Source organism: Zingiber officinale, chromosome 6A (assembly GCF_018446385.1).
Source record: "Zingiber officinale cultivar Zhangliang chromosome 6A, Zo_v1.1, whole genome shotgun sequence".
NCBI classification, from domain to species: domain Eukaryota; kingdom Viridiplantae; phylum Streptophyta; class Magnoliopsida; order Zingiberales; family Zingiberaceae; genus Zingiber; species Zingiber officinale.
Window position 1 is genome coordinate 10,306,298 of NC_055997.1, and position 18,276 is coordinate 10,324,573.

Sequence of the window (18,276 nt, forward strand, 5' to 3'; positions counted from 1 at the left end):
AACTTATAAGAGAATACAAATAATGCTGGCTAAGTTTAATTCTCTCTAGTTGTAAAAATATACTCTAATTTAAAAAATTGGCCCATGCAGGTTTCAAACCAACGACCTTCACGTAATTAGCACGACACTCTAACCAACTGAGTTAATAGGCCTTTATGAATTAATGAAATTGAGTTTAAATGTGATCTTCATTTAAAACTTGTAAGAGAATAGAAATAATGCTGGCTAAGTTTAATTCTCTCTAACTGTAAAAATATGCTAAATAAAAAAAATTGGCCAATGCAAGTCTTGGAAACTTATAAGAGAATAAAATAATGCTGGCAAAGTTTATTTCTCTCTAGTTGTAAAAATCTACTCTAAATTTAAAACTTGCCAATGCAAGTCTTGAAAACTTATAAGTGAATAAAATAATGCTGGTCAAGTTTAATTCTCTTTAGTTGTAAAAATATACTCTAAATTAAAAAATTAGCTCATGCAAATTTCAAACCTATGGCCTTCACGTTATTAACATAACGCTCTAACCAACTGAGCTAATAGACCATTATGATTTAAAGAAATTGAGTTTAAATGTGATCTTCATTTAAAACTTATAAGAGAATAGAAATAATGTTTGCTAAGTTTAATTCTCTCTAACTGTAAAAATATGCTAAATAAACAAAATTGGCCCATGCAAGTCTTGAAAACTTACATGAGAATAAAATAATGCTGGGTAAGTTTATTTCTCTCTAGTTGTAAAAATATACTCTAAATTAAAAACATGGCCCATGCGAGTCTTGAAAACTTATAAGTGAATAAAATAATGCTGGCCAAGTTTAATTCGCTCTAGTTATAAAAATATACTCTAAATTAAAAACTTGGCCCATGCAAGTCTTGAAAACTTATAAGTGAATAAAATAATGCTGGCCAAGTTTAATTCGCTCTAGTTATAAAAATATACTCTAAATTAAAAAATTGACCCATAAAGGTATCAAACCTGCAACCTTTATGTTATTAGCACAGCGCTCTAACCAACTGAGCTAATAGGCCATTATGTTTTAACGAAATTGAGCTCAAATGTGATCTAAATTTAAAACTTATGAGAGAATAGAAATAATACGGGATAAGTTTAATTCTCTCTAACTGTAAAAATATACTAAATAAAAAAAATTGTCCCATGCAAGTCTTGAAATCTAATTTAAAACTTATATGAAAATAGAAATAATATTGGCTAAGTTTAATTTTCTCTAATTGTAAAAATATGCTAAATAAAAAAAAATGACCCATCGAAGATGCGCTAATCAACTTAGCTAATAAGCTATTGTGATTTAATAAAATTGAGCTTATATTTGATCTAAATTTAAAATTTATAAGAGAATACAAATAATGTTGGCCAAGTTTAATTCTCTCTAACTATAAATATATACTAAATAAAAAAATTAGTAAATCTTTGTGTTATTAGCAGCTCTAACCAACTGAGCTAATAGGTGTGATTTAATGAAATTGAGCTTATATTTGATCTAAATTAAAAACTTATAAGACAATAGAAATAGTGCTGGCCAAGTTTAATTCTCTCTAACTATAAAAAATATACTCTAAATAAAAAAAATTAGCCCATGCAAGTCTCAAACCTCCGATCTTCGTGTTATTAGCACGATGCTCTAACCAACTAAGCTAATAGGCCATTGTAATTTAATGAAATCGAGCTTAAATGTGATATAAATTTAAAACTTATAAGAGAATAGAAATAATGCTAACCAAGTTTAATTCTCTCCAGTTGTAAAAATATACTCAAAATTAAAAAATTGGCCCATGCACGTTTTGAACCTACGACCTTTGCATTATTAGCACGACACTCTAACCAACTGAGCTAATGGGTCATTATAATTAAACGAAATTGAGCTTAAATGTGTTCTAAATTTAAAACTAATAAGAGAATAGAAATAATGTTGACTAAGTTTAATTCTCTCTAGTTGTAAAAATATACTCTAATTAAAATATTGGCCCATGCAAGTTTCGAACCTTCGAGCTTGGCGTTATTAGTATAACGCTCTAACTAACTGAGCTAATATGCCATTGTGATTTAATAAAATTGAGCTTATATATGATCTAAATTTAAAATTTATAAGAGAATAGAAATAATGTTGGCTAAGTTTAATTTTCTCTAACGGTAAAAATATGTTAAATAAAAAAAATTGGCCCATACATGTCTTGAAAACAGAGAGTAGATCCTCTTATAAAATAGGTGGGGACCATTCATCCCCACCAATATATGCAAAGGGACAATCCCTGGACAACAAAAAGTGGTCCAGAGGATCCAGTCCCTTGAAAACTTATAAGAGAATACCAATAATGCTGGCCAAGTTTAATTCTCTCCAGTTGTAAAAATATACTCTAAATTAAAAAATTGGCCCATGCAGGTTTCAAACTTACGACCTTCGCATTATTAGCTTGATGCTCTAACCAACTGAGCTAATAGGCCATTATGATTTAATGAAATTGAGTTTAAATGTGATCTACATTTAAAACATATAAGAGAATAGAAATAATGTTGGCAAAGTTTAATTCTCTCTAACTATAAAAATACGCTAAATAAAAAAAAATTGGCCCATGCAAGTCTTGCAAACTTATAAGAGAATACCAATAATGTTGGCCAAGTTTAATTCTCTCTAGTTGTAAAAATATACTCTAAATTAAAAAACTTGGCCCATGCAGATTTCAAACTTGCGACTTTCGCGTTATTAGCACGACGCTCTAACCAACTAAGCTAACATGCCATTATGATTTAATGAAATTGAGTTTAAATGTGATCTACATTTAAAACTTATAAGAGAATATAAATAATGCTGGCTAAGTTTAATTCTCTCTAACTGTAAAAATACGCTAAATAAAAAAAATTGGCAAGTCTTACAAACTTAAGAGAATACAAATAATGCTGGTCAAGTTTAACTCTCTCTAGTTGTAAAAATATACTTTAAATTGGCCTATGCAAGTCTTGCAAACTTATAAGAGAATACAAATAATGCTGTTCAAGTTTAAATCTCTCTAGTTGTAAAAATATACTCTAAATTGACTCATGCAAGTTTCGAAATTGAGTTTAAATGTGATCCACATTTAAAACTTATAAGAGAATATAAATAATGCTGGCTAAGTTTAATTCTCTCTAACTGTAAAAATACGCTAAATAAAAAAAATTGGCCCAAGTCTTACAAACTTAAGAGAATACAAATAATGCTGGTCAAGTTTAACTCTCTCTAGTTGTAAAAATATACTTTAAATTGGCTTATGCAAGTCTTGCAAACTTATAAGAGAATACAAATAATGCTGTTCAAGTTTAAATCTCTCTAGTTGTAAAAATCGCATTATTAGCACACCGCTTTAACAACTGAACTAATAAACCATTATGATTTAATGAAATTGAGTTTATATATGATCTACATTTAAAACTTATAAGAGAATACAAATAATGCTAGGCAAGTTTAATTCTCTCTAACTATAAAAAAATTAGTAAATCTTTGCGTTATTAGCCAACTGAGCTAATAGGTGTGATTTAATGAAATCGAGCTTAAATGTGATATAAATTTAAAACTTATAAGAGAATAGAAATAAAGCTAACCAAGTTTAATTCTCTCTAGTTGTAAAAATATACACTAAATTAAAAAATTGGCCTATGCAGGTTTCGAACCTGCGACCTTCGCGTTATTAGCACGACGCTCTAACCAACTGAGCTAATAGGCCATTAGAATTAAATGAAATTGAGTTTAATGTGATCTAAATTTAAAACTTATAAGAGAATAGAAATAATGCTACTAAGTATAATTCTCTCTCGTTGTAAAAGTATATTCTAATTAAAAAATTGGCCCACTTTTCGAACCTGCAACCTTTGCATCTAATAAACCATTGTGATTAAATGAAATTGAGCTTAAATGTGATCTAAATTTAAAACTTATAAGAGAATAGAAATAATGCTGACTAAGTTTAATTCTCTCTAGTTGTAAAAGTATATTCTAATTAAAAAATTGGTTCACATAGTTTTCGAACCTGCAACCTTCACATTATTAGCACAACGCTCTAACCAACTGAGCTAATAAACCATTGTGATTAAATGAAATTGAGCTTAAATGTGATCTAAACTTAAAACTTATAAGAGAATAGAAATAAGTTTAATTCTCTCTAGTTATAAAATTATATTCTAATTAAAAAATTGGCCCATGCATGTTTCGAACCTACGACTTTCGCGTTATTAGCACGACGCTCTAACCAACTAAGCTAATAGGTCATTATGATTTAATAAAATTGAGCTTAAATGTGATCTAAATTTAAAACTTATAAGAGAATAGAAATAATGTTGGCTAAGTTTAATTTTCTCTAACAGTAAAAATATGCTAAATAAAAAAACTTGGCCCGTGCAAGTCTTGAAAACTGAGAGTAGATCCTCTTATAAAATAGGTGGGGACCATTCATCCCCCACTAATATATGCAAAGGGACCATCCCTGGATTGCAAAAAGTGGTCTAGAGGATCCGGTCCCTTGAAAACTTATAAGAGAATACCAATAATGCTGGCCAAGTTTAATTCTCTAGTTGTAAAAATATACTCTAAATTAAAAAAATGGCCCATGCAGGTTTCAAACTTGCGACTTTCGCGTTATTAGCACGATCCTCTAACCAACTAAGCTAATAAGCCATTATGATTTAATGAAATTGAGTTTAAATGTGATCTACATTTAAAACTTATAAGAGAATATAAATAATGCTGGCTAAGTTTAATTCTCTCTAACTGTAAAAATACACTAAATAAAAAAAATTGGCCCAAGTCTTGCAAACTTAAGAGAATACAAATAATGCTGGTCAAGTTTAACTCTCTCTAGTTGTAAAAATATACTTTAAATTGGCCTATGCAAGTCTTGCAAACTTATAAGAGAATACAAATAATGTTGTTCAAGTTTAAATCTCTCTAGTTGTAAAAATATACTCTAAATTGACCCATGCAAGTTTCGAACCTGCAACCTTCTCATTATTAGCACACCGCTTTAAAAACTGAACTAATAAACCATTATGATTTAATGAAATTGAGTTTATATATGATCTACATTTAAAACTTATAAGAGAATACAAATAGTGCTAGGCAAGTTTAATTCTCTCTAACTATAAAAATATACTAAATAAAAAAATTAGTAAATCTTTGCGTTATTAGCAGCTCTAACCAACTGAGCTAATAGGTGTGATTTAATGAAATCGAGCTTAAATGTGATATAAATTTAAAACTTATAATAGAATAGAAATAATGCTAACCAAGTTTAATTCTCTCTAGTTGTAAAAATATACTCTAAATTAAAAAATTGGCCTATGCAGGTTTCGAACCTGCGACCTTCGCGTTATTAGCACGACGCTCTAACCAACTGAGCTAATAGGCCATTATAATTAAATTAAATTGAGTTTAAATGTGATCTAAATTTAAAACTTATAAGAGAATAGAAATAATGCTGACTAAGTTTAATTCTCTATAGTTGGAAAAGTATATTCTAATTAATAAATTGGCCACAGTTTTCGAACCTGCAACCTTCACATTATTAGCACGATGCTCTAACCAACTGAGCTAATAAACCATTGTGATTAAATGAAATTGAGCTTAAATGTGATCTAAACTTAAAACTTATAAGAGAATAGAAATAATGCTGACTAAGTTTAATTCTCTCTAGTTATAAAATTATATTCTAATTAAACATTGGCCCATGCAGGTTTTGAACCTGCGACCTTCGCGTTATTAGCACGACGCTCTAACCAACTGAGCTAATAGGCCATTATGATTTAATAAAATTGAGCTTAAATGTGATCTAAATTTTAAACTTATAAGAGAATAGAAATAATGTTGGCTAAGTTTAATTTTCTCTAACAGTAAAAATATGCTAAATAAAAAAAATTGGCCCATGCAAGTCTTGAAAATTGAGAGTAGATCCTCTTATAAAATAGGTGGGGACCATTCATCCCCCACCAATATATGCAAAGGGACCATCCCTGGACTACAAAAAGTGGTCCAGAGGATCCGGTCCCTTGAAAACTAGAGAATACCAATAATGCTGGCCAAGTTTAATTCTCTAGTTGTAAAAATATACTCTAAATTAAAAAAACTGGCCCATGCAGGTTTCAAACTTGCGACTTTCGTGTTATTAGCACGACGCTCTAACCAACTAAGCTAATGGGCCATTATGATTTAATGAAATTGAGTTTAAATGTGATCTACATTTAAAACTTATAAGAGAATAGAAATAATGCTGGCTAAGTTTAATTCTCTCTAACTGTAAAAATACGCAAAATAAAAAAAATTGGCCCAAGTCTTGCAAACATAAGAGAATACAAATAATGCTGGTCAAGTTTAACTCTCTCTAGTTGTAAAAATATACTTTAAATTGGCCTATGCAAGTCTTGCATGTTAGGATCTCTTCGTACGGCTAGAGAGGGGGGGTGTGAATAGCCGACCCCAATTGCTCGCGTTTCTTTCTACAAACTAGGGTTAGCGCAGCGGAAACTAAATGCAGAAAGAAAACAGGAGAAGAAATCAAACCTCTACGCAAGGATGTAACGAGGTTCGGAGATGAAACTCCTACTCCTCGGCGTGTCCGTAAGGTGGACGAAGCCTATCAATCCGTCGGTGGATGAGTCCCCGGAAAACCGGCTAAATCAAACTCCTTGTGGGTGAAGAAACCTCGCCACAATCACTTGCAACAGCAAGCTAAGAGTACAAGAGAATAGCAAGAACAAAATACAACAGGAATGTAAACACAGTAGCTTGCCTTCTCGTCGACTGGGGTCCCGGATGAAGTAGCAACTTCACGGACAGATGCAACAAGCAACTCAGCAGCAGCTGATCCAGTCGTGGAATGAAGCTCACGCGAAGCTTCGACAAGGAGGAGCTCAACAAAGCTCAAGCACAACAGCACTTCGCAACAGGAAGGAAGAAGAAGAAGATTAGCAGCAGCAGCCCTCGACCCCTTTATACCTGTGAAGAAGACAGCGAGCTGTTGCGTCACAACGGCTAGAACCCTGATCGGTCTGCAGACCGATCAGCCTAGGCGCATGAAGCTTCTGTTTGTCACCTGATCGGTCCCCAGACCGATCAGGTGTCGCGATCGAAGCCCTGATCGTTCCACAGACCGATCAGGCTTATGCCTGATCGGTCTTGCCGACCGATCAGGCCATGGGTGGATCGGTCAGCAGACCGATCCACGGCTTTCTTCTCGCGAGGTTGCGTTGCCTCCTGATCGGTCTCCAGACCGATCAGATTATGAGCCACTGATCTGATTCTGATCGATCACCAGACCAATCTGGGCAAACGCAGTATCACTGGATCGGTCACCAGACCGATCCAAACTTCTCAGCCCTAGACCTAAGGCTTCCACACCAACATTTGGTCAACCTTGACCTGTTGGTACATCATTCCTAGCATCCGGTCACTCCCTTGACTTGCTAGCACTTCCCGCTAATTGTCCGGTTAATCCTTTTGACCCACTTAGACTTCTCCACACCAGATGTCCGATCACCCTTGATCCATCTGGATTTTTCCCTTGCCCGGCTTCACTCACCAGGACTTTCCACACTGCCTAACATCCCAGTTAGGACTTTCTCACTGCCTGGCTTCACTCACCAGGACTTTCCAACTGCCTAACATCCCAGTTAGGACTTTCCCATTGCCTAACATCCCAGTTAGGACTTTTCCACTGCCTGGCTTCACTCACCAGGACTTTCCACACTGCCTAACATCCCAGTTAGGACTTTCCTACTGCCTGGCTTCACTCACCAGGACTTTCCAACTGCCTAACATCCCAGTTAGGACTTTCCCTCGTGCCAAGCTCCCTGCTTGGACTTCTCCGTGCCAAGTCTCCATACTTGGACTTTTCCAGTGCCAAGTCTCCATACTTGGACTTTTCCCGTGCCAAGTCTCCATACTTGAACTTTTCGCGTGCCAAGCTCCCTGCTTGGACTTTTCCAGTGCCAAGTCTCCATACTTGGACTTTTCCAGTGCCAAGCTCCTTGCTTGGACTTTTTCCCGAATCAGGTCAACCAGGTCAACCTTGACCTACGGTTGCACCAATAATCTCCCAAACATCTATTCTTGTCCCATATCAAGAATACAACTCTTCCACGAGTGTCAAACATCAACATACAACTCAACTAGGTCAACCTTGACCTAAGGTTGCACCAACAATCTTCCTAAGTCAAACATCAAAATACAACTCGAGTCAGGTCAACTCGAGTCAGGTCAACCAGGTCAACCTTGACCTAAGGTTGCACCAACATTGCAAACTTATAAGAGAATACAAATAATGCTGTTCAAGTTTAAATCTCTCTAGTTGTAAAAATATACTCTAAATTGACCCATGCAAGTTTCAAACCTGCAACCTTCGCGTTATTAGCACACCGCTTTAACAACTGAACTAATAAGCCATTATGATTTAATGAAATTGAGTTTATATATGATTTACATTTAAAACTTATAAGAGAATACAAATAATGCTAGGCAAGTTTATTTCTCTCTAACTATAAAAAAATTAGTAAATCTTTGCGTTATTAGCAGCTCTAACCAACTGAGCTAATAGGTGTGATTTAATGAAATCGAGCTTAAATGTGATATAAATTTAAAACTTATAAGAGAATAGAAATAATGCTAACCATGTTTAATTCTCTCTAGTTGTAAAAATATACTCTAAATTAAAATATTAGCCTATGCAGGTTTCGAACCTGCGACCTTCGCGTTATTAGCACGACGCTCTAACCAACTGAGTTAATAGGCCATTATAATTAAATTAAATTGAGCTTAGATTTGATCTAAATTTAAAACTTATAAGAGAATAGAAATAATGCTGACTAAGTTTAATTCTCTCTAGTTGTAAAAGTATATTCTAATTAAAAAATTGGCCCACACAGTTTTCGAACCTGCAACCTTCACATTATTGGCACGACGCTCTAACCATCTGAGCTAATAAACCATTGTGATTAAATGAAATTGAGCTTAAATGTGATCTAAACTTAAAACTTATAAGAGAATAAAAATAATGCTGACTAAGTTAAATTCTCTCTAGTTATAAAATTATATTCTAATTAAAAAATTGGCCCATACAGGTTTCGAACCTGCGACCTTTGCGTTATTAGCACGACGCTCTAACCAACTGAGCTAATAGGCCATTGTCATTTAATAAAATTGAGCTTAAATGTGATCTAAATTTAAAACTTATAAGAGAATAGAAATAATCTTGGCTAAGTTTAATTTTCTCTAACAGTAAAAATATGCTAAATAAAAAAAATTGGCTCATGCAAGTCTTGAAAACTGAGAGTAGATTCTCTTATAAAATAGGTGGGGACCATTCATCCTCCACCAATATATGCAAAGGGACCATCCCTGGATTGCAAAAAGTGATCCAGAGGATCCGGTCCCTTGAAAACTTATAAGAGAATACCAATAATGCTGGCCAAGTTTAATTCTCTAGTTGTAAAAATATACTCTAAATTAAAAAAATTGGCCAATGCAGGTTTCAAACTTGCGACTTTCGCGTTATTAGCATGACGCTCTAACCAACTAAGCTAATAGGCCATTATGATTTAATGAAATTGAGTTTAAATGTGATCTACATTTAAAACCTATAAGAGAATAGAAATAATGCTGACTAAGTTTAATCAACTGAGCTTATAGTCAATTATAATTTAATGAAATTGAGTTTAAATGTGATCTGCATCTAAAACTTATAAGAGAATAGAAATAATGTTGGCTAAGTTTAATTCTCTCCAACTATAAAAATATGCTAAATAAAAAAAAATGCCCCATGCAAGTCTTGCAAACTTATAAGAGAATACAAATAATGTTGGCCAAGTTTAATTCTCTCTAGTTTTAAAAATATACTCTAATTTTAAAAATTGGCCTATGCAGGTTTCAAACCTGTGACCTTCGCGTTAGTAGCACGACGCTCTAACCAACTGAGCTAATAAGCCATTATGATTTAATGAAATTGAGTTTCTATGTGATCTACATTTAAAACTTATAAGAGAATACAAATAATGCTGACCAAGTTTAATTCTCTCTAGTTGTAAAAATGTACTTTAAATTGAAAAATTAGCCCATGCAAGTTTCAAACCTATGCCCTTCACATTATTAACATAACGCTCTGACCAACTGAGTTAATCGGCCATTATGATTTAATGAAATTGAGTTTAAATGTGATCTACATTTAAAACTTATAAGAGAATAGAAATAATGTTGGCTAAATTTAATTCTCTAATGGTAAAAATATGCTAAATAAAAAAATTTGGCCCATGCAAGTCCTTAAAGCTTATAAGAGAATAAAATAATGTTGGCCAAGTTTATTTCTCTCTAGTTGTAAAAATATACTCTAAATTAAAAACTTGGGCCATGCAAGTCTTGAAAACTTATAAGAGAATAAAATAATGCTGGCCAAATTTAATTCTCTCTAGTTGTAACAATATACTCTAAATTAAAAGATTGGCCAATGCAGATTTCGAACTTGCATGTGATCTACATTTAAAACTTATAAGAGAATAGAAATAATGTTGACTAAGTTTATTTCTCTCTAACTGTAAAAATATGCTAAATAAAAAAATTTGGCCCATGCAAATCTTGAAAAGTTATAAGAGAATAAAATAATGTTGATAAGTTTATTTCTCTCTAGTTGTAAAAATATACTCTAAATTAAAAACCTGGCCCATGCAAGTCTTGAAAACTTATAAGAGAATAAAATAATGCTGGCCAAGTTTAATTCTCTCTGGTTGTAACAATATACTCTAAATTAAAAGATTGGCAGATGCAGATTTCAAACCTGCGACCTTCACGTTATTAACACGACGTTCTAACAAACTGAGCTAATGGGCCATTGTGATTTAATGAAATTGAGCTTAAATGTCATCTAAATTTAAAACTTATAAGAGCATAGAAATAATTCTGGCTAAGTTTAATTCTCTCTAACTATAAAAATATGCTAAATAAAAAAAATTGACCCATGGAAGTCTTGAAAATATATAAGAGAATACAAATAATATTGGTCAAGTTTAATTCTCTCTAACTGTAAAAATATACTAAATAAAAAAATTAGCCTTGAAATCTTCGCGTTATTAGCAGCTCTAACTAATTAAGCTAATAGGCCATTGGGATTTAATGAAATTGAGCTTATATTTGATCTAAATTTAAAACATTGCTGGCCAAGTTTAATTCCCTCTAAATGTAAAAATATAGTAAATAAAAAAAATTAGGCCATGCAAGATTCAAACCTGCAACCTTCGCATTATTAGCACAACACTCTAACCAACTAAGCTAATAAACCATTGGTATATAATGAAATTGAGCTTATATTTGATCTAAATTTAAAATTTATAAGAGAATACAAATAATGTTGGCCAAATTTAATTCTCTTGAACTGTAAAAATATACTAAATAAGAAAATTAGCCTACCAACTAAACTAATAGACCATGTGATTTAATGAAATTGAGCTTATATTTGATCTAAATTTAAAATTTATAAGAGAATACAAATAATGTTGGCCAAATTTAATTCTCTTGAACTGTAAAAATATACTAAATAAGAAAATTAGCCTACCAACTAAACTAATAGACCATGTGATTTAATGAAATTGAGCTTATATTTGATCTAAATTTAAAATTTATAAGATAATAGAAATAATGCTAGCCAAGTTTAATTCTCTTTAGCTATAAAAATGTATTACTAAATAAAAAATTGATACATGGAGGTCTGGACCTTGCAACTTTTGCATTATTAGCATGACACTCTAATCAATTGAACTAATAGAACATTGTGATTTAATGAAATGGAGCTTAAATTTAATCTAAGTTGTATTAATTTCTCATGAAATTAAGCATGCTCGGTATGTGCTGAATTTTATTAATTTTAAATTTGTTACAAATTATTAATGTTTTATTATTTAATCTTAGGAATCAATTTGATAAAGAAAATCACTTAGTTAAATACGATTGAGACAGCTAGTTAGCAGTTAGTAGGTCTGTAATTAAATATTGAGTTTGTTATTGAAAGCCCGAAAGTCAATCATGTGATGATTGTTATATGGACTTAATGTATCATATTCATATATATATATAAAGACATTTCTTTATGATTATTATACTTACTTGTATTGGTGCCAAATAACTAAGTATAATAGCGTCCTTGAGTGGAAGGTTCTTATCTATATCAATCGATTGGTTGAATTGATAGTGAGATGATATAGAGAACACTACTCTTAATTATTCATAGTCAAGTATTAACATTCAGGGACAATGTTAATGCGCTGAGACTAGCATGTAGGTCAACTCGATGACTTGATCTCACAAGTCATGGATATTAGATATCAAATTGACACATGAGTATGCATTGGAGAATGTATACTGAATGACCCGCCATGAGAAAGTATCATGGATCGTTATATGAGTGTCATATACTTTCTCATGTGACTATTAGTATGACTATCAGTCCTTGGACCTGAAGTCACCATGGTTCCCAACATAAGGAGTTGCATACTTTGGCTTCGTCAAACGTCACCTGTAAATGGGTGGACAATAAAGACGACTACTGGTTATGTAAATAAATTATGCGGAGGAATGTGAGTGATGTAGATGGGATATATCCCTCCTATATGACGGGAATAACATCATGATTCTTGATAGAGTGAGACCACTAAGTGCATGACTATGCCCAAATGAGTCAATATGAGATATTAAGCTCATTTGATTAGAGTGAGTCTACTTGGAGTTCAAGACATAAATTGATTAGAGGATGACACGGTCTATGCCTCAATTGATCAATTTAGATGTCAAGGATATAAGGACATTGTCACATATTGTGAGAGTCACGATTAGTAGTCACAAAGGTGATGTTGGATCTCAACATTCTTATAACTTGGGTAGTAATGATGTGTTGCTAGATACCTCTCATTACTTATGTTTCTAAATGGATTTAGGAGCATTGTCAACGTTACAAGAACCTATAGGGTCACACACAAAGGGCAATTAGATGGAGATTAGGTTCATATGATGAACCAAATTGGATTAAGAGTAATCCAAATTAGACTAATTGAGTTGGACTCAATTTGATTCATGTGTTGAATAAGTCAAATTTTGACTATGATTCATTGAGTTAATTTAATTCAATGAATAGAGATTCATTAAATTAAATTGACTTGAATCAAATGTTAGGTTTGATCAACCATGAGAGATAAAAAGGTCAAGTTTGACTTAACTTGAGTGGGAAGATGAAGGGTCAAGTTTGACTTGACCAAATGTCACCTCATTGTGACTTGACATGGGGCCGGCAAATGATGATGTTCCACATCATCAAGGCTACATCATTGTGTGCCACATCATAAGGAAGACCAAGAGCCATGACTCTTGGTGTTCCATGGAGGTATTAAACCTCCATTAAGTGGCTGGCCACTTTGGGTATGTGAATGAATTGCATGGTGTTCTCATTCACTTCTTCTTCTTCCTCTCTAGTTTTTCTCTCCCTCTCATCCTCCATTGCCGAGACTTCTCAAGGGTGCTAGCACACTCTAAGTTGTTCTTTCCACCTTTTTTGTCCGTGTGGATACGTGTAGAGGAGTGTTCACTTGACACTCTACAAGATTCGGCAACCTTGGACGAGCGGGATAAGCGAAGGGCATCGCTACAAGGGTAACACTCTTTTCATGTAGATCTAAGGTAGATCTAGTGGAGATAAACATGTACAAGATTATTTTATATATTTTCGCACAGATTTGTGGCTAACTTCGAAGTTTCCACAATATAAAAAGCGATTTTTGCGGCTCGAAATGCTAACAGAGTTACTTTATTTTGAATTGTATATCTAAAAGTAAATGTATTGTATTTTTATCTATAAATAGATGAAAGATTAAAATAATATAAATTTTAAATAAGGTTAAGGTTTATGCCAACCTTAGTAAAATATGCTAGATAAACATTGAAAATATAATTTTGGTGCAATAAAAAAAGAAAATAATATATTACAAAAAAATTATAAAAATTGAAAACCCCATCCTAGTTTAATTATCTATAACCAAAAAATTATGTTAAAAACCATAAAAATATTAAAAAAAAATTAATCCCATGCAAAATCTCAAATCTGTGGCCTTTACCTTGTTAGCATGCACTATAAGCAACTAAGCTAATAGACAATGAATGCAATTTATGAGATTAAGCTTAATTCAGTTCGAATTTTATATCGATTTCTCATGAAAATATGCTAGGTATGTGTTGAACGTGAAAGTTTAGTATTATTTTAAATGGGTTAAACTCTTTCCAAACTATTAATATTTACTATTTAATTCTAGATATGCATTTAATGAAAAATAAATCACTCATATTAACTAGTAATTGAAACAACTAGTGAACAATTTACTAGGCTGTAATTATTTTATATTAGGTCAAATATATTTGTTTGAATTAGATATTTAAAATTGAATGTATTGTATTTTTTTATCCATAAATCAATCAAAGTTTAAAATAGTCTAAAATTTGAATTTGGATAAGTTTTTTTGCCAACCCTAGTAAAATATGCTAGATATGCATTGAAAATATAATATAACATACTAAATAGAAACTAAATTTTATAATAAGCTATTATTGTAATCCAATGAGATGCTTCACAGTCCCATTCCAAGAGAATTAGATATCTATACAGTAGTGTAAGTGTTAGAATAAAATATATGACATCAATCCTAAAATGCACACCTCGGGAGAAAATGAGATTGGTAGCATGAACTCATGAAAGTGAGTGCAAATTTTAAAATGGATTTGTACTGATTTAATGTTAGGACCTTTGCGAGCTAAGGGGGTGAATACCTTTGATCTTTTCTTGTCTTGATCTCGTGCTTATCGTTTGAATGTGCAGTGAAAATTTATATCAATACCGATGCCACATGCACAACTCTGAAATTTATTTGGTACTCGTCTCTTAGGCAACTAGTCTAAAGCCTACTCTTAGTGATCTCTGTCCATTATAAACTTTTTCTTTTCGGATACCTTTTGGAGGTGGAAAAACCTCTTACAATATGTTCTTACAAGAACACAATAAGAAAATGAATACAAAGACAAATGAATTTAAAAATGACTCTATAATGAGGAACTTGCTTTAGATGCTTTTTTGTTTCTTGGAAATGCCTCATGTTGATCCAGAAATGCATTAGCATTTCGTCTCAGAGTGTCTAAGAATCGGCATGAAAAATCTTCTTAAAATTTTTTTTATAAGGCTGCTATTCGAGCTGATTTTTACCTAACAATTGATTGCTATATTTCACCAATTGATTGCCATCGAATCTGACCATTTAAACTTGTAAAATGATTTCTTTTTTTTACTTTACCAATCAATTGGTGAGACTTACTAATCGATTGTTTGTCTCCAGTAAAATTGGGCAATAGTTTTGAGAGTGTCAACTGTAACAAAACACTGTAGATGCAAACCCTAAACCTAGATACGGCTAATTATAAAAAATTACTATAGTAACCTCTGAAATTACTATAGCAACCCTAATTTTTGAGGGTTTTGGGTTTGCAACAAAGCTCGCAAAACTCTAGTTGCTATAACAACTCCAAAAATTATTGTAGCAACCTTAATTTTCAGGATGCAGGGTTTTTGCATTCATTAGTCAATTGATACATCCTATCAATCGATTAATACTTGTACTTCTGCTCACAAAGGTTGAATTCTTGCCTTGTTCTATATCCAATTGACTTCAACCTACCAAGATTATATTTACCTAACATTCGGTCAATACTAGACTTGTCGGGATTTCATCGTTGTCTAGCAATCGATCTACCTTAGTTGGACTTTCTCGTTACCTAGCATTTGGTCAATTTTGACTTGCTGAGACTTCATGTCACATGTTAACTGTCTATTAGACTTTTAATCGCTAAGTGTCCTGTCAATTGTGACCCACTTAAAAACTTTTGTTGTGCCAACTCTATATATGTTAGACTTTTGACCGCTAAGTTTCTAGTCAACTATGACCCACATTGACTTTTTCATCATCAAGTATCCCATCAACCTTGATCTACTCGACTGTTTCCTAACCAACTTACTAGCATGTTGATTAATTTTCAAATATCCGATCAACTTTGATCTGCTTGGTATCTCGACTAATTAACATATTGATCAAATATCGAAACCCCAACTCGAGTTAACTTGAGCTTGGTCAAGTTTAAATAGGGATTGATTGCACCAACATGTTGGTCCAGTTAGGGTCGATAAGAGGGGGTTAAGTTTATCTGTCAAAAAGTAAAATAACACTTTCTCGACCGTTCAACTCAGATTAGCAGCAATAGTATGATTAAAATAAACAACAAGAAAAATGAAGGAAGAGGCGCAGGGTTTACTTGGTTATAACCTAGGTGGTTGTTAATTCAAGGACAAATGAAAGCTCTAAAAGTCTCTTTCGGTGAAGGCAGAGAAGCCTCTTACATTCGTTAATTGCTCAGACTATTGCTAGGAAAAGAATACAAGAGTTGTTGATTATTTCTTAGGTCTAGGGATCTTTTTATAGCCACTGAGAAAAGTTATCCATGGCTGGAAGGCGCTTCCAACAAGCTGGAAGGCGCCTCCAGCGAGGCACCAAAGGATAAACCTTTATCCTTTGGCAACAACTAAACTCAGCTTGGTCGAAGGCGCCTTCCAGCCCTATGGAAGGCGTACTGTTCATCGAAGGCGCCTTCCACTGTGAAGGTGCGGAGGCGTGCGGAGGCGTCTTAAACTCCCTTTAAAGGTGTCTCCAGCAGTATTTCCAACCTTGTTTTTGCTCTTATGTTGCTTTGATTGCCTAGGTGATCGCGACCATCCAGGATAGGGCTCACCCGAATCCATTTCTCGGTTTTCTCCTCGAGCAGGCTTCCGCTCCGGCTTCTTGTCCCTCTGAAAGTCCCGCCTGTCCTTCTCGCCCATCGGTGTACTCTTCCGCAACACCTCATCCCTCGGATGTATCGAGCCCGTCAGCTCCCTTCCCGTGCCATCATTCTCACTAACTGTATCTTCTGCTTGACTTCTTGTGTTCCTAAGTTCCTACACAGACACAAGGTTCAAACATAATAGAACCTAATCTGGTTGATCACATCAAAACTACCATGGGTTCCAACACAACATTTAATCTAGATTAACAAATTAAAAAAAAAAATAAAAAAAATCACAATTTTCATTACATTTTAAAGTTCTGATTTAATACATTTTAAATATATAGTCAACTATTATTTGTACTTCTGTTATTTATAACCAATTAAAGTCAACCATCATTCTTTTTATTTATTACCACTTTATCTCAAAATAATATACTTTTAGTTATCATATTTTAGTAATAGTAAATAAATCTTTTTATTTTCTAAGATAAGTATTCTTCTAAACCTAATATACTTATTGCACTAACATTATAATAATTAATCTTCACCAAAATATTGGTTCAAAATGAGTGCTTTTGAGCTTTCATAATTTTTTTCCTTAAAAAACTCTCTATCCGTATGCATAACATTAAATTTTGAGTTTGTTATACCTTTTCCAAGACTTTTTTTTTTTGTCCTTGACGTCTAATGCTTTGATTATTTTCATGAAAATTGGGTCTCTTACTTCGCATGCTTAGCCTCTTCTTTACTCAGTGCCTCTTTCTCATCCTTTATCACTTTGACCTTACCTATTACATGGTTCCTCTTTATCAAATGTAATTTTTGTCATCCAAATAGCAAAAAAACCTGTCTACTTGTGTGAGACAAATATGTTTGCAAAGGCAGGCTTAGTTTTGTACTTTCCGTTGTTTTTCTCCTTCCACCGTTATTTAGCTGTTTGAATCTATTAATTTAATTTGGAGATGATTAATCTGATCTTATCAAAATTTTCCATCGCAGCAATTAAGATTAGAATCTTAGATGTTTGGTAACCACTTAGAAAATTTATCAGGAGCTTTCTCCTTTTAGTGTTGGTAGTAAAAGGTGAAACCACGATGGCTCCCTATTATTTGGAAGGGTGCATGGTTGATTGCTTTGTCTCATTTATTAATTAGGTCTCATCAGTATCACCAGCTACCACCATCAGCATCACAGAGACACTCCTTTAAATCGACTCGTGGCTTTTGTACGTTCAGTGGTCACTGCATATAATTATATTTGTCTTCCTTTAATTAGTATTCACAAATCAAGCAAAAGATTATGATTAAAAAAGCAAGAAAAAGAAGACTATAACTATCAAAATTTGTGATCGGGTGGTGTGTATAAATTTTGAGTTGTGATGCATTATTCGAATACTAAAAGTTGTCAAAAC

The 18,276-nt window shown here is 33.0% G+C and overlaps 4 non-coding genes across 4 annotated transcripts; all 4 read right to left on the bottom strand.

Annotated features, from left to right (window-relative positions):
* Positions 1 to 3,640: 3,640 nt before the first annotated feature.
* On the bottom strand, positions 3,641 to 3,714 carry TRNAI-AAU. The gene has a single exon. It is a non-coding gene; the product is annotated as a tRNA-Ile (tRNA).
* Positions 3,715 to 5,317: 1,603 nt separating this feature from the next.
* Positions 5,318 to 5,391, bottom strand: TRNAI-AAU. The gene has a single exon. It is a non-coding gene; the product is annotated as a tRNA-Ile (tRNA).
* A 312-nt stretch (positions 5,392 to 5,703) lies between these two features.
* Positions 5,704 to 5,777, bottom strand: TRNAI-AAU. Its single transcript has one exon. It is a non-coding gene; the product is annotated as a tRNA-Ile (tRNA).
* A 4,107-nt stretch (positions 5,778 to 9,884) lies between these two features.
* TRNAS-ACU lies at positions 9,885 to 9,958 on the bottom strand. The gene has a single exon. It is a non-coding gene; the product is annotated as a tRNA-Ser (tRNA).
* Positions 9,959 to 18,276: the final 8,318 nt, after the last annotated feature.